General features: G+C 46.7%; 1 pseudogene; it reads right to left on the bottom strand.

The window, feature by feature from the left end:
- Positions 1-3680: 3680 nt before the first annotated feature.
- LOC116274413 overlaps positions 3681-14918 on the bottom strand; it is a 43062-nt pseudogene continuing 31824 nt past the window's right edge.

Raw genomic sequence — 14918 nt, 5'->3', positions numbered from 1 at the left:
TCCTGTAGGGTGGTGAATTTGGGGAAGTGGGGCTGCATCTGTCAATGCTCTCCTTCTTAGGGTTTATTCTCAGTTCTTAGCCAAGGAGAAGCCCAAGGGAACCAGTGATTCACGCCTTGGGGGACTGGATGAGGATTCGGCTGAAATCTTTAGTGTCCAGCTGCAGCGCCTGAGCTTTTATCCTTCCTCTGACTCTGCGTCTCAGCTCTCTCCTTCCCCAGGTGTAAGGAGCTCAAGTACTCCAAGGACCTGCCCCAGATATCCATCATATTCATCTTTGTGAACGAGGCCCTGTCGGTGATCCTGCGGTCAGTGCACAGTTCTGTCAATCACACACCCACACACCTGCTGAAGGAAATCATTCTGGTGGATGACAAGAGCGACAAAGGTACAGGGGTGGCTGAACTGTGCACAGGACATGATGACAGCAAGGGGAAATGCGACTTTCATTCCAACGTGAGCCCAAGCATCTGTGTCTCCTGGTCCCTGGAGCATATCTGGGGAATGGGAGTGGCATGATCTCAGCTCACTGCAACCTCTGCATCCCAGGTTCAAGCGATTCTCCTGCCTCAGCCTCCCAAGTAGCTGGGATTACAGGCACTGGCACCACACCCGGCTAATTTTTGTATTTTTAGTAGAGATGGGGTTTCACTATGTTGGTCAGGCTGGTCTTGAACTCCTGACCTCAGGTGATTTCCCACCTCAGCCTCCCAAAGTGCTGGGATTACAGATGTGAGCCACTGCACCCAGCCCAAGATTTTTTTTAGAGGAAGACATCTAGGCATACCCGGGTCTGTTATTCCTTGAGTCCTCTAAAGCAGGGGTCCCCAACCCCAGGGCCATGGACAGTAGCAGTCTGTGGCCTGTTAGGAACTGGGCTTCACAGCAGGAGGTGAATGGCAGGAGAGCAAGTGAAGCTTCACCTGTATTTACAGTCACTCCCCATTGCTCCAATTACTGCCTGAGCGCCACCTCCTGTCAGATCAGCAGCAGCATTAGCTTCTCATAGGAGCATGAACCCTATCGTGAACTGCACAAGCAAGTGATCTAGGTTGTACCCCTTTTTTTTCAGATCAAGTCTCACTCCGTCACCCAGGCTGAAGTGCAGTGGTGCAATCTCGGCTCACTGCAACCTTCACCTCTCAGGCTCAAGCGATTTTCATGCCTTATCCTCCGGAGTAGCTGGGACTACAGGCAAACACCAACATGCCTGGCTAATTTTTGTATTTTTAGTAGAGACAGGGTTTTGCTGTGTTGGTCAGGCTGGTCTTGAACTCCTGACCTCAGGTGATCTGCCCTCCTCAGCCTCCCAAAGTGCTGGGATTACAGGCATGAGCCACCGTGCCTGGCTACTTGCAAACTTTTGATGAAAATCTAATGTCTGATGATCTGAGGTGGAACAGTTTCATCCTGAAACCATCTCCCCCGACACCCACGTTCCATGCACTCCCTGGTGCCAAAAAGCCTGCGGACCACTGCTCTAGGGCTCGTAAGAATCATTGACTGGCCATGGATCTAGATGGACTTCCCTCTTCGCATTACCTAAAGCAGATGACAGTGAAGGGCTGAATTCCTCCTCCATTCCCCACCCCACACCCCATCTTTGTTGTCCTTCTCCAAAAAGCAAAATAAAGAATTCCATCCTGTGTTAGGAACTGTTTACCTACATTGGAATTCTCCTCTGGGCCACTTAGCCCAAAATGATCTTAAGTAGAAATGAGTGGTGTTTGCTCATCTTCTGGAATTCAGCGCTACTAAGAATGATGGCTCAATAAAAAATGTACAACAAGCAAATATTGCATGTCAAAAACAAAACTCCTGGGAGGACCTTGGAGACATTTAATAGTTGGACAAAGGCGTGGTGTTCAGGGCAATGGGGGTGGGTGCTGTTAATGGTGCCTTTCTGTTGGCTCCCAGCCTGCAAAATTCACTGTGCTCACTGCTGGCAGCAACCCCCAAAAGAAAGCCAGCTAGAGTGAGTGCCTGAAGGCCAAGAAAGCTTGTCTTCTGAGCAACTACAGGATTAGGAGTAGACTAAACCCCTTCCTTTTATCTTGCTGGGTAGGAGAGGGATTACCCTGCAAGCTGCTCCGGTGTCCGCAAGATGGTGAGGAGAAGGCAATGCCATGGGTCCTGTTTAAAACTGGATTATCTTCAGGAGCACAGGAATGAGCCTCTCCTATTTAATCAGTCTGGGAGCTGATGTCCCTGGCCCCTTCTGAACTGGCCGACTCTTCTGAAGGGCTTGGGTGCACCTGGGCCCAGTGGTATTCCTTCTCTGAGACCTCTGGCTTATAGACATGGGTCATTTGGTGGATTTTTCACATCCCCAGTTTTATTTCCTTACATTTGGCCATTAGTTATCTACAGGTTCTTCTAAACCTGAGAATGATTGTCTCCTTGTGAGAAGGAGGCTCTTTCAGTTCCTGGAAGCCTCTAAGTCATGCAGCAAAGTCTCTTTCCTTGACATACCCATGGCTCTCTTCTCTGTGGCCTTTCTCTGCACCTACCACAGACCTCTTGCTCCAGCAGAGCTTCCATGTGCCCCTGCAGGGACTACCTCTATATTTTCCCCAGGCCAGAAATCTCTTCTCTTGAACTCCCTGTTCCTGCGGCCCCCTTCATCATCCTTCTAAGTCCCACCTGTTTCCCAGCTGTCTCCAGCAAAGCACTTCCTCAGAGAAGGCTCCTCTGACCTCTGAGTGGGGAAGTAAGATTGTGAAGGGAAGGCATCCTAAAAAGATGGTACTGTGGGTGACACAGCTTAATCCCACTGTGGAAAATCCAGGAGCCAGTGTAAACCCAGACCTCAGAGTTAACTTGCTCCAAGTGCAAGGGAAGTGGAGTATTTATACACCTTTAGGATAATGAAGCCCTGGTGCTGTGCTATCTCAGCACTTTGCTACCAGCTGTCACACTTATTAGCATGCAATGTGCCTGTGTTCTGCACAATGGACTCTCTGAACTGGGTGGGATGTTGTTTCCCAGGGCATGGCTGGTGGTTGAAACTCAGTAAGTCTCGCTCAACAAGGGAGTGCATGATGAAGCCAGGTAGGGCTAACAAAAGGGCAGGTGTGAGCTAGTGGCTGCACTCCACACACAAGGAGAGAACAAGCCCTTCCAACTGGCCTTGGGCCCATCCCTGTTTCTCCCACACTGCCTCTTTTATCTCATTTTGCTCCCAATAGCCAGCCTTGACTTTTCTGGGCTTATCTGGGCATCAGGGACCCATGTTGTACATTCATTTGCCCCAATTATGTCTCCCTTAGAGCGTCTCCTAGGGCAGCCAGTCTGGAACAGTCACCTAGGAGCCTGGAGCTCCTGCAGTCTGCCACTCACTCCTTCTGCCTGATAACAAATACTATTCCTTTTATCCTTGCAACTTGACCCAGAAGTGGAAATGTGAAACCACTGGGCACAGAGGAACGGGTGGGTCTGAGAGTCTGAAAGTGCTAGAGCATGCTCCTTCCAGATCATTCTCATTGAAAAATTCAGAATGACCTTCCCCCCACAAGTCAAGAAAGAATCAACACTCCCACCTCCCTACCTGCTCACATTCTCATTTCTAAGGAAAAATATAATGTGTTAAGAATCTATACATTATCTCATTTAACTGGCACTCTGCTTTATGAGATACGCCTATCATCACCCACTCTACAGATGAGGAGACTGAGGCTGGGGACTATGAAATAATTTATTTCAATTCACATGGTTTGTGAGCAGTAGAGTCAGGGTCCTAATGTAGATACTAACCAGTGTTATTTGGCATACAAATTTAAATCAGTTACCTATGCTAACTTTAAAACAACATCAGCTTTATAAAGGCAAATTTACATATCATAAAATTCACCCATTGTAAGTGTACAATTCGATGACTTTAGTAAGTTTGCAGAGTTGTGCAACCATTACCACAAGTCAGTTTTAGAACATTTCTACTACCCCAAAATGTTTCCTCATGTCCATTTTTGGTTCATACCCACTCCTACCCCCAGCTCTAGGCAATCGCTGATCTACTTTCTGTTTCTATAAATTTGCTGTTTATAGGTAAATGAAATCATCCTGTATGATCTTTTACTACAAGTTGCATTTGTTTTGGGAAGACTATTCAGCTCAGTTCTCAACATTCAGTTCAGAGGTGTGCACTGGATTAGCACAAGAAGGAAGGTATTGTAACTCCACTCCTGCAAGACGTCTGGAAGGAAAGTATTTTTGTTTTTGAAGGATAATTTGTATTATTTTAATTATTTTTATGTACAGAAAACAGCAGAGAACATTTAACCCAGTTTGGTGGCAAGTTCTTTAGCCTTTGGCTTTTCCAGCTTGGCAATGAGAGCCACAGACTTAGGACCCAGGACACTGTCTACCAAGTGATGATGGAGCTCATTGTATCTGCCGTTCTAACTGGCTCTGATAGCTTCCACCAGCTAAGCCAAAGCTTCTTTGTCATCCGAGTTAGCCCGTGTGAAGGTGACAGTGGCGCAGGTCTTCCTGTGGACTAGACGTCCCAGTCTTACCTTCCCCTCAATAATGCAGTCAGGGACCTTTATTTTACAACACAGAGGTATGCACTATCACCACCCACTTTCCAGATGAGAAGGCTGAGGCTGCGGGCAGGCAGCATACAGCTAGCTCGATGGGATCCACATGATGTCCAGTCACCACTAGCTGAGCCTTCTTGTTCTCCACCAAGGTGGCGATGGTGATAACTCCTGCTCGAAGGACAGGCGGTCTCTTAGTGAGGATGTCCCCTTCGCTGGCAGCTTTCTCCTCAGCCCAGGCCAACAGCCTCTGCTTCTTCTCTTGCTTTGTCTTTGGTCTGTACTGGTGGGCCAGCTTATGTATTATAGCTGAGTGGCTCTTTGGGGGTCCAAGGTCTGGGGAAACTGGTTCATCGCAGGAGGCACTTTCAGCCATGTGTAGAGGATGCTCTTTGCCACTGCAACCTGATAAAGCGCGGCCGTTTGACAAAGCAAGTGAGGTACCTTTTGGGCTGGATGTGCTGTCCAATGCCAAGATTGTTAGGCCTTTTCTACAACACGGGATTCACCACTTTCCTGGCCTCCTGCTTCTTCACAACAGCAGCAGCTGGAGCCACCTTCTTCCCCTTGGCCTTCTTTCCTTTTGGCATCTTGGGTGGTGGGAGGAAGGAGAGAAAACAAAATGTTTTTGTTTGGTAACCATTCCAGACTTCTGAGGATAGAGACTGGGCACCATCAGGCTGAAAGCAGGAAATCAGGGTGGAGGTAATTATGGGGTTGGAGAATCATACATGGTTTTTTTGTTGTTGTTGTTTTTGTTTTACTTCTTAAAAGATTTGAAATAATTGGTTTTAACTCATGGACTTTTAAACTCCAAATCATTTCAAGGATGGTTCCATTTAAAATAAACAAAACAGTGGCTCACACCTGTAATCCCAGCACTTTGGGAGGCTGAGACAGGCGGAGGTCAAGAGTTCACCTGAGGTCAAGAGTTCAAGACCAGCCTGGCCAACAAGGTGAAACCCCATCTCTATTAAAAATACAAAAATTAGCAGAGTACAGTGGTTCACACCTGTAATCCCAGCACTTTGGGAGGCCAAGGCAGGCAGATCACGAGGTCAGGAGATCGAGACCATCCTGGCTAACACGGTGAAACTCCGTCTCAACTAAAAATACAAAAAATTACCTGGGCGTGGTGGCGCATGCCTGTAATCCCAGCTACTCAGGAGGCTGAGGCAGGGGAATCACTTGAATCTGGGAGGTGGAGGTTGTAGTGAGCCGAGATTGAGCCAGTGCACTCCAGCCTGGGCGACAAGAGCAAAACTCCATCTCAAAAAAGCAAAAAACAAAATAACATAACATAACATAACATAAACAAATAAAATAAAATAAAATAAAATACAAGAATAAAATGAAGGCCTAAAAATCTGATTTAAAAATATAATCCAGCTAGTCTGAAGGCAGTGAGTGATCTCAGTTTGTTCAGTTACAGATAGAACACCTTGTTCTACTCTTTCCCTCCTTCTTGCTACTGTACTTATCTTTGAAAATAAAATTAAATATAATTTTAAAAACGAAAACGTCATCAAAAGGGCCTCCCTGAAGTGATTCAGCTCATCTCTATCCAGTCGGGTGGCTCCTCCCTGAAAGGGGAAGTGAGGAAGATGATACTCCTATTCCCTCCTCCAGACGCCCACTCATTCCACTTACAGCCATGCAAGGTTTGGAATATTTGTTTCTACTCCAGCCCTGGGTCCAATGCAGTGACACTGGGGCTCTCACTCTCCTGCCTCTGGACTCTCCATTATGCCTGAAGATGCCTTTCTCTGGGACAGTCAGAAGTTACAACCCCAAACCAGAGAGTTGGTCCCCTTTTTCCCCTCTTTGATCACCATCCCTGTCCTTCTGAGAAAAATCCCTATTCTATCCAGAGAGAAAACAAAAGCCCCTGCTTCATAAGCATGTGTTTTCCATCCCAACCCCTTCATCCCCATTTCTCTTCTTGGCAGGAACAAATTCTTTTCAAAGCTGGAGAGGTAGTGCACAGACTCCTTGAAGAGGCCCCAGGGAAAGGGGATGTTCTCCTTTCCCCACAGATCACTCACAGGGACTGTCTTTTCTGTACTAAGACAGACCTGAAAACAAGCCAGTTTTGATCTTCTTCACAAGTTTCTGTAGGTGCAAAGGCTCAGGCAGAATGACTAGAAGACATATGTCCTCATTAATAATAATAGCAGCTAACATTTACTAACCACATACTATATGCTATACTCTGAATGCTTTATCTGCTTTTTTTCTCATCTAATATTCAGAATAACTCTATATTAGCCTCACTTTACAAAAAAATTAGCATTCTGGTATAGAACAGAAATTGTGCAGAATTATTATTAAATTATTGGTGCCACAGACATTTTACTATATCTGTATTAGTACAGACATTATTAAGGCACAGAAATTATTAATACAAAGGTGATATCAGTATTATTATTGTAATACAGAAATTACTAGTACAGGCTGGGCATGGTGGCTCACAGCTGTAATCCCAAAATTATGGGAGGCCAAGGCAGTGGATCACAAGGTCAAGAGATTGAGACCAGCCTGGCCAACATGGCGAAACCCCGTCTCTACTAAAAATACAAAATTAGTTGGACATGGTGGCACATGCCTATAGTCCCAGCTATCTGAGAGGCAGAGGCAGAATAGCTGGAAGCTGGGAGGTGGAGGTTGCAGCGAGCACCATTGTACTTCAGCCTGGGCGACAGAGTAAGACTCTGTCTCCAAAAAAAGAAACCCCATCTCTACTAACAAAAAATAAAAAAAAAATAGGTGTGGTGACGGGCAACTGTAATCCCAGCTACTCCAGAGGCTGAGGCAGGAGAATAACTTGAACCCGGCAGGTGGAGGTTGCAGTAAGCCAAGGTCATGCCACTGCACTCCAGCCTGGGTAACAAGAGCAAAACTCCATTCAAAAAAAAAAAGAAGAAATTACCAGTACAGAAGAAAGTGTCAGTAATACTACTGGCCCCAATTTGAAGAAAACTGAGGCTTACAGAGGTTAAACTAATTTACCCAAGGTTACACTGTTAGTGAGTACAGCCCGCTGAATTCAGTCCACACAAATAACTTACCTCTTAATCTTAAGTAAAGCTTATCCTCCTCTGTGCCTCCCACACTCACCCCTGGTTTCCTGCATGGGCAGGGATGAGTGAGGAACAGAGGAGGATATGAGCTGTGGACTACAAGAGAAAAAAACAAACAAAAAACCAAAAAAACACAGTGACCGAAGGAGAAGGAACTCCTCTTCCTTCCTGGTGACCCAGAGCCAATAGGGAAATGGGTAACTCAGTAACCAGAGAAAAGTCCCATACCCTGTGTTTGAAAGAAAGAAACATTTTAAAAGTTAGAAAATAAGTATGAACAATGTTGTATTTAAATTGAGCTCAAGCAACAGATGTTTCCTTTCTTTTTCTTCTTTGAGATAGAGTCTTGCTCTGTCATCTAGGCTGGAATGCAGTAGGGTGCTTGGCTCACCATAAACTCTGCCTGCTGGGTTCAAGCGATTCTCCTGCCTAAGCCTCCCTAAGCCTCCCGAGTAGCTGAGATTACAGGTGTGTGCCACCACACCCGGCTAATTTTTGTATTTTTAGTAGAGACGGGGTTTCACCACGTTGGCCGGGCTGGTCTCGAACTCCTAGCCTCAAGTGATCCTTTTGCCTAGGCTTCCCAAAGCGCTGGGATTACAGGGGTGAGCCACCACACCAGGCCCAGATGTTTCTTTAGCATATATTTTACACTAGGCTTTTCATTTGGCTTTTGAACATTATGTTGAAGTATATTAGCTTTTATCATTACTTTATTCTAAGATCTTGCCCTATGAATGAGCCCAAATCTCATACCCACAGATCAGGGAGGGTTAGGGACAATGCACAGAGCACAGGCTGGGATTTGCTTTGGGAACAGTCCTTGGGGCAGACGATGCCTGCTGGAGGGAAGGGCTCTCTCTATGTATAGTTGCTGGGAGCCCAGGGCTGGACTCAGAGAAGCAAGATGAGTATTAATCCATAGCAGAGACATACAGATATATGCATCTTCCAATAGAGACCACTGGGGTTCCCACAAGAAAAGTTGACAAATAGTTCAGCCAGAAACATGAAGAGGGGAAGGAAATTACTCAGAGTATTGATCGGAATGTATACAGTAGCCCTCAAATGCAGCAAACTCAGCACAGCTGTACCCACTTCTCCTTCAGAGCAGGGAAAAGACGAAAGTGTCAGAAACTTTCCATCCTCTCACCCTCATAGGTGTGAAATCATCTCCCTCCACCAGGAGAAAGAAAATACTTTAACCGGCCAGGTGCAGTGGTTCACGCCTGTAATCCCAGCACTTTGGGAGGCCGAGGCAAAAGGATCGCTTGAGGCCAGGAGTTTGAGACTAGCCTGGCCAACATGGTGAAACCCCATCTCTACTAAAAATACAAAAATTAGCCGGGCATGGTGGCAGGCGCCTGTAGTCCTAGCTACTCTGGGGACTGAGGCAGGAGACTCCCTTGAACCCAGGAGGTGGAGGTTGCAGTGAGCCGAGATCATGCCACTGCACTCCAGCCTGGGTGACAGAGTGAGATTCCATTTCAACAACAAAAATACTTTAATCTTTATTTGTCCTAGGTGAATGCCCCAGGGTGGAACCTTCTGCAGCCTTTACCTGAGTGGGCATAAAAAACAAAACAAAACAAAAATAAATAAAAATGGGAAATGAGAGGCTACTGCGGTGAAGAGAAGGGGGGAGAATGGGATAGAGTGAGGTGGGAGGGGCAGAGGGGAGAGGCCACAAGGAGGATTTCGATTCTGGGGGCTGTTGGCCCAGATGTGCACGTGGGTCCAGCTTCTCTGTTCCTCCGAGTGTGGAGACTGTGCTGTAGAGACAGTCCAGCATAGTGGACTGGGGGCTGGGACTCCTAAGATGGGGCAGTCAGGCTGCAAGTTTGGGGTAGTTCAGTGTTTAGGAGTGCACAGAAGGTTCAGGAGTTTTGTCAGGGAGAGAAAAGACTTGCTGTAAAGCAGTTATTCATGAAGGAGAAGTTTTCTTCAGTCAGAATTTATGTTGCTACCCTGCAGGCTGCTTTTTGTATTAATCAAAAGACAGTTCCAAAGAAACAGTGTTACAAGCAGGGTGTGGTGGCTCATGTCTGTAATCCTAACACTTCCGGAGGCTGAGGCTGGCAGATCTCTTGAGCCCAGGAGTTTAAGACTAGCCTAGGCAACATGGTGAAACCCCATCTCTACAAAAAAATACAAAAATTATCCGGGCACAGTGGTATGCATCTGGAGTCCCAGCTATTCGGGAGGGTGAGGTGGGAGAATCGCTTGAGTTCAGGAGGTTGAGGCTGCAGTGAGCTGTGATCGCACCACTGCCCTCCAGCCTGGGCAACCCTGTCTTAAAAATAAATAAACAAATAAAAAATGGTGTTACACTGGGTCCCTCCCTGGACTGTCTCTGCTGCCATCTGTGGTGGGGCGGCCCGAGGGAAACTCTGGGCATCAGGGTAGGAAGGCAGAGTATTGCCTCAGGCCTTTCTGGACTTTCCTCTGTTGACATTAAAATTAGCCTCGAACTGGTTAAGAAAAGTCCTCCCTGAGCCCCTTTTTTCAGGGGGGGAAAAAAATCAAAAATTAAAATCAAACACACGTACCCTGTGTTGTAAACATGCTACCTTAAGTGAAGGTGCAGATCAAGAGAGAGAAACCAGAGTTTTACAGTTTTGTTATACCTGCAGCTCCCTTGGGAGCAACAGCACTCCATGCAAGGCCACTCAGGTGAAGCCTGGGTCAGTCACGTGGCAAAGGGGGCGAGGGGGTGACTGTGGGAATGCCCCTTTCTTGTGGTCTCTGTGGGAGGCAGAGGAACATGGCTTACTACTAGCTAATTTGAATAATTTCACTGAGTTCTGGGACATAGAGACTGTCCCTTGTTGTCCGGCACCTGGCCCAGGGCAGTTAGAGTGGGTGTGTAGGGGCCCAGAGCGTGAGGGCCCAGTCAGGGAGATGGTTGAGGTATGGAGGTAACTGGCTGCTTAACAAAAGGAACTGACCACCTCTAGCCAGGGCCTCAAAACTGGGTTGACAGCATTTCTCACACACACACACCCTATATTACACCCTGTGAACTGAAGAATAGCTAATTTTCTTATTTTAGGGGACATAATCTTGGGAAGATAGAAGTCTCTACACTTAAGCCTAAATTTGCAAACAGAGTTCTAAGCCATTATCTGCTATTCCTTATTGTTGCATGCAAGAGCTCTTGTTTTGGCCAGACACGGTGGTTTATGCCTGTAATTCCAGCACTTTGTGAAGCAGTGGCAGGAGGATGGCTTGAGGCTAGAGTTTGAGACCAGCCTAGGCAGCATAGTGAGAACTCTGTCTCTCAAAAAAAAAAAAAAAAAAAGGCCTCCTGTTTAAGCCATTGATTGGTAAATGGCTGTTTTCATTTCCTCAGCAAACCTATCTGCTTGGGAAGCCACAGCCCACAGCTTCCTCTCAGGTGTTCTTTACCATCCTTGAGAAGGGAGAGATGAAGGTCAGGCTGCTGTGAGCTAGAATGGCAGGTAGAATGGTGGCCCTCCCAAAGATGTCCACATTCTAATTCTTTTTTGTTTTTTGGAGACAGAGTCTCACTCTGTCACCCAGGCTTGTGTGCAGTGGTGTGATCTCAGCTCACTGCAACCTCCGCTTCCCGGGTTCAAGAGATTCTCATGCCTCAGCCTCCTGAGTAGCTGGTGTTACAGGTGTGCACCACCATGCCTGGCTAATGTTTATATTTTTAGTAGAGACAGAGTTTCACCATGTTGGCCAGGCTGGTCTCGAGCTCCTGGCCCCAAGTGATCTCCTCCTTGGCCTCCCAAAGTGCTGGGATTACAGGCGTGAGCCACCACACACGGCCCACATTCTAATTTTTGGAACTAGTGAATATGCTACTGTAGGACAGGAAGGCTTCCCCTCCACTCTCCGAGGGTTTCATAGCTGAGTCCCAACTGACAACAGGCAGACTAACAGGAGAAAAGTTATACAAATGTATTATGTGCACGTGGCATCACAGGAAAGAAAAAGGAATACCCCCAAAACCAGTGGGGTTTAGCAGCCTGTATGCCCTCTTCACAGGTGAGAGGGGAGGAGATATATAGGCAATTTAGGAGACAGTAAGTGATTTTGGAAAATGAATGGGCCTTTGGCTGGCTGTGGTGTTGGCTTCTTGTTTTCTCTCCTGTGATGAGTTAGTTAATCTTCCCTGGCTGATGAAACTCCTGGGGAGGGCACTGGTGACAACTGAGTTTTTTGAGGATCTGTATTTAGACAGATGGAGAGTTAAGAAAAAGCCTCCCCTTGCCTTTGCTGTTTTTCAAGTACCTCCAGCTCTAAGTAATCAATACAACACATTGGCGTATTTGGTGATGGCTGCACTCCTTCATTACCTGACATGGTAAAAGGAAAAAAAAAAATTTTTTTTTTTTCAAGATGGAATCTTGCTCTGTCACCCAGGCTGGAGTGCAGTGGCACGATCGTGGCTCACTGTACCCTCCACCTCCTGGGTTCAAGCAATTTTCCTGCCTCAGCCTCCCAAGTAGCTGGGATTACAGGCATGTGCCACCACACCTGGCTAACTTTTGTATTTTTAGAAGAGATAGGGGTTTCATCATGTTGGCCAGGCTGGTCTTGAACTCCTAACCTTATGACGTGCTTGCCTTGGACTCCTAAAGTGCTAGGATTACAGGCGTGAGCCACTGCACCTGGCAAAAGGAAATTAAGGTTGCTAATCAGCTGATCTTGAGATGGGGACAATCTAATCATGAGTGCTTAAAAATGGAACAGGGAGGCAGAAGAGAGGACTGGAGAGATCCTACGTTGAAAGGACTCAATTCACTGTTGCTGGCTTGAAGATGGCAAAAGGGGCCATGTGCCAAAGTAGGCAGGCAGCCTCTAGAAGCTGGCAGAGGCAAGCAAAGTAAGCTTTTTCTAGAGCCTCTAAAAAGAATGCAGCTCTGTATACATTTTGATTTTAGCCCAGTGAGGCCCATGTTAGACCTCTGACCGGCAGAACTGTAAGATAAGTTTGTGCTGTTTTAAGTCACCACGTTCATGATTTTTTTTAAATGGCAGCAAAAAGAATAGTAAAGAGGCTGAGAGGGGTTAGCTGCTCTTGAGTGATAGAATTCCCCATTCAGAATCATTCTCCTATACCTCTTGCTACTACAGCCATTCAATATCAGTGATTTGTTTTTAAGCAGAAATGAGCTGATTAAGGGATACTCAGTAGTTTACAGAACGTCTGGGAGGATCACAGACTAGGTTCTGGAGCACACGGCCAGGTACAATCCCCAAACATACTGTAGGGCTGCTCTTCTAAAACATTTAAACAAATGTTTATATGCTTACTTTGAAAAGTTTCAAACCACAGAAAAATGGAAAGAGCACTACAATGAACCCTCATATCTCCTGGACTGGGTTGGGTTTCCCTCAAAGGAGATCCTGAGAGAACTTGGGTACAGGACGTTTATTTGGGAGGTGATCCCAGAAAGCACAAGTGAAAAGGTGCAGGACATGGGACAGGAAAGGAAAACACAGTGATACGTGCATTCCTCAGGCAGTCACCACTGTGTGCCACCAGGGCTCCGTCCTGAGGACCTTCTGGGAAACCAAGCACGGTAAGCTCCCCAGTTGTCTCGCCAGAGGATGGGGAGACGGGAGCTTTTATCCACTGGCTCCTCTCCCCATTGGCTAAGAGTCAACCCTGAGAAAGTCAACTGCCTGTTTCCAGGTTGTGCCTAACCAACAGTATTGCACGCTTCCCTGTGCTGGAGAAAGCCCTCTGGCAGAGAAGCGGTGAGATGTGTCATTTGAGGTGTCAAGTCTTCCCGTGGCAGAAACTGTGAACCACAGCTGTCAGTGAACTCAAACAGGAGCTGAGGGGATGTGGGATGGGGCATCAACATCATCTGCTACAATTCCTCCTAAGATTTACTGCTAACAGCTGGCCGTCTCTTTCCCTCTCTATACTTATAGCCCACACATACGGCAAAGACATAGTATTTATCATGTGCCGGGCACTGTGCCTCTAACTCAGCCCTTGAGTCTGCATAATGACCCTACGAAGCAGGTATCCCATACCTGTAATGCTTAGCGGTCACTGGAATCATTCCAAAGGGTGTGGGAACCATTCTATTTTCAAATATCATTATGCTAGAAATTACATTTTGTGCAACTATTTGAACTTATGGTGACAAATTTTAGATGCCAACCTAAAACTATACAGGGAGGTGCATAGCTTTCAAAATTCTTTCTGCAAGTAAGCAGCCAAAGAATTCCCATCCTAGATGTGTGGTGTCATGTCTGCAACTGGTGCTATGCCCAGAATCACTAAAGAGGGTGATGGGGGCTGGGGTAGGGAGAGACATGGGGAAGGAACTAAAGCACTTCTGTGGTTGCCCTAAAATAATCCTGGGGAATACATTTTTTAAAAAAAGATAAGGCCGGGCGTGGTGGCTCATGTCTGTAATCCCAACACTGGGAGGCTAAGGCAGGCGGATCACAAGGTCAGGAGATCAAGACCATCCTGGCTAACACGGTGGAACCCCATCTCTACTAAAAAATACAAAAAATTAGCCGGGCGTGGTGGCAGGTGCCTGTAGTCCCAGCTAGTCAGGAGGCTGAGGCAAGAGAACGGCATGAACCCGGGAGGCAGAACTTGAGGTGAGCCGAGATTGCACCACTGCACTCCAGCCTGGGCAACAGAGCGAGACTCCCATCTCGAATGAATGAATGAATGAATGAATGAAAGAATGATGCTATAGATAGAAAGTGAGTTCAGCTTGCTGGAAGTCCAGATGGATGCGTGCTGAATACCCAGGCTGGGCTCTCCACATTCTGATTGTGTCCCTCTCAGAGCCTGAGGATGCTTAGTGGTCACATGCCATACAAACCTGTCACCTCCCCTATTATAATTACTTGGTTTTCTTAATGTTGCCTCTTCAGCCTCTAACTGTTCAACTTACTTTATGATCAATGTAACTACATATATATATATATTTATTTTTTTAAAAGGTTTTCTAGGCTGGGTGCGGTGGCTCACTCCTGTAATCCCAGCAGTTTGGGAGGCCGCGGTGGACAGATCACTTGAGGTCAGGAGTTCGAGACCAGCCTGGCCAACATGGTGAAACCCCAACTCTACTAAAAACACACAAAAAATCAGCCAGGCGTGATGGCGCATGCCTGTAATCCCAACTACTTGGGAGGCTGAGGCAAGAGAATTGCGTGAACCCGGGAGGTGGAGGTTTCAGTGAGCTGAGATCACGCCATTGCACTCCAGCCTGGGCAACAGAGTGAGATTCCAACTCCAAAATAAATACATAAAAGTTTTTAAATCTAACTTTATCAGGAAAACAGCTGACAC

Source organism: Papio anubis, chromosome 4 (genome assembly GCF_008728515.1).
Source record: "Papio anubis isolate 15944 chromosome 4, Panubis1.0, whole genome shotgun sequence".
NCBI lineage: Eukaryota > Metazoa > Chordata > Mammalia > Primates > Cercopithecidae > Papio > Papio anubis.
Note: the sequence above shows the minus strand (reverse complement) of the source record. Positions and strands in the feature narration are given on the sequence as shown.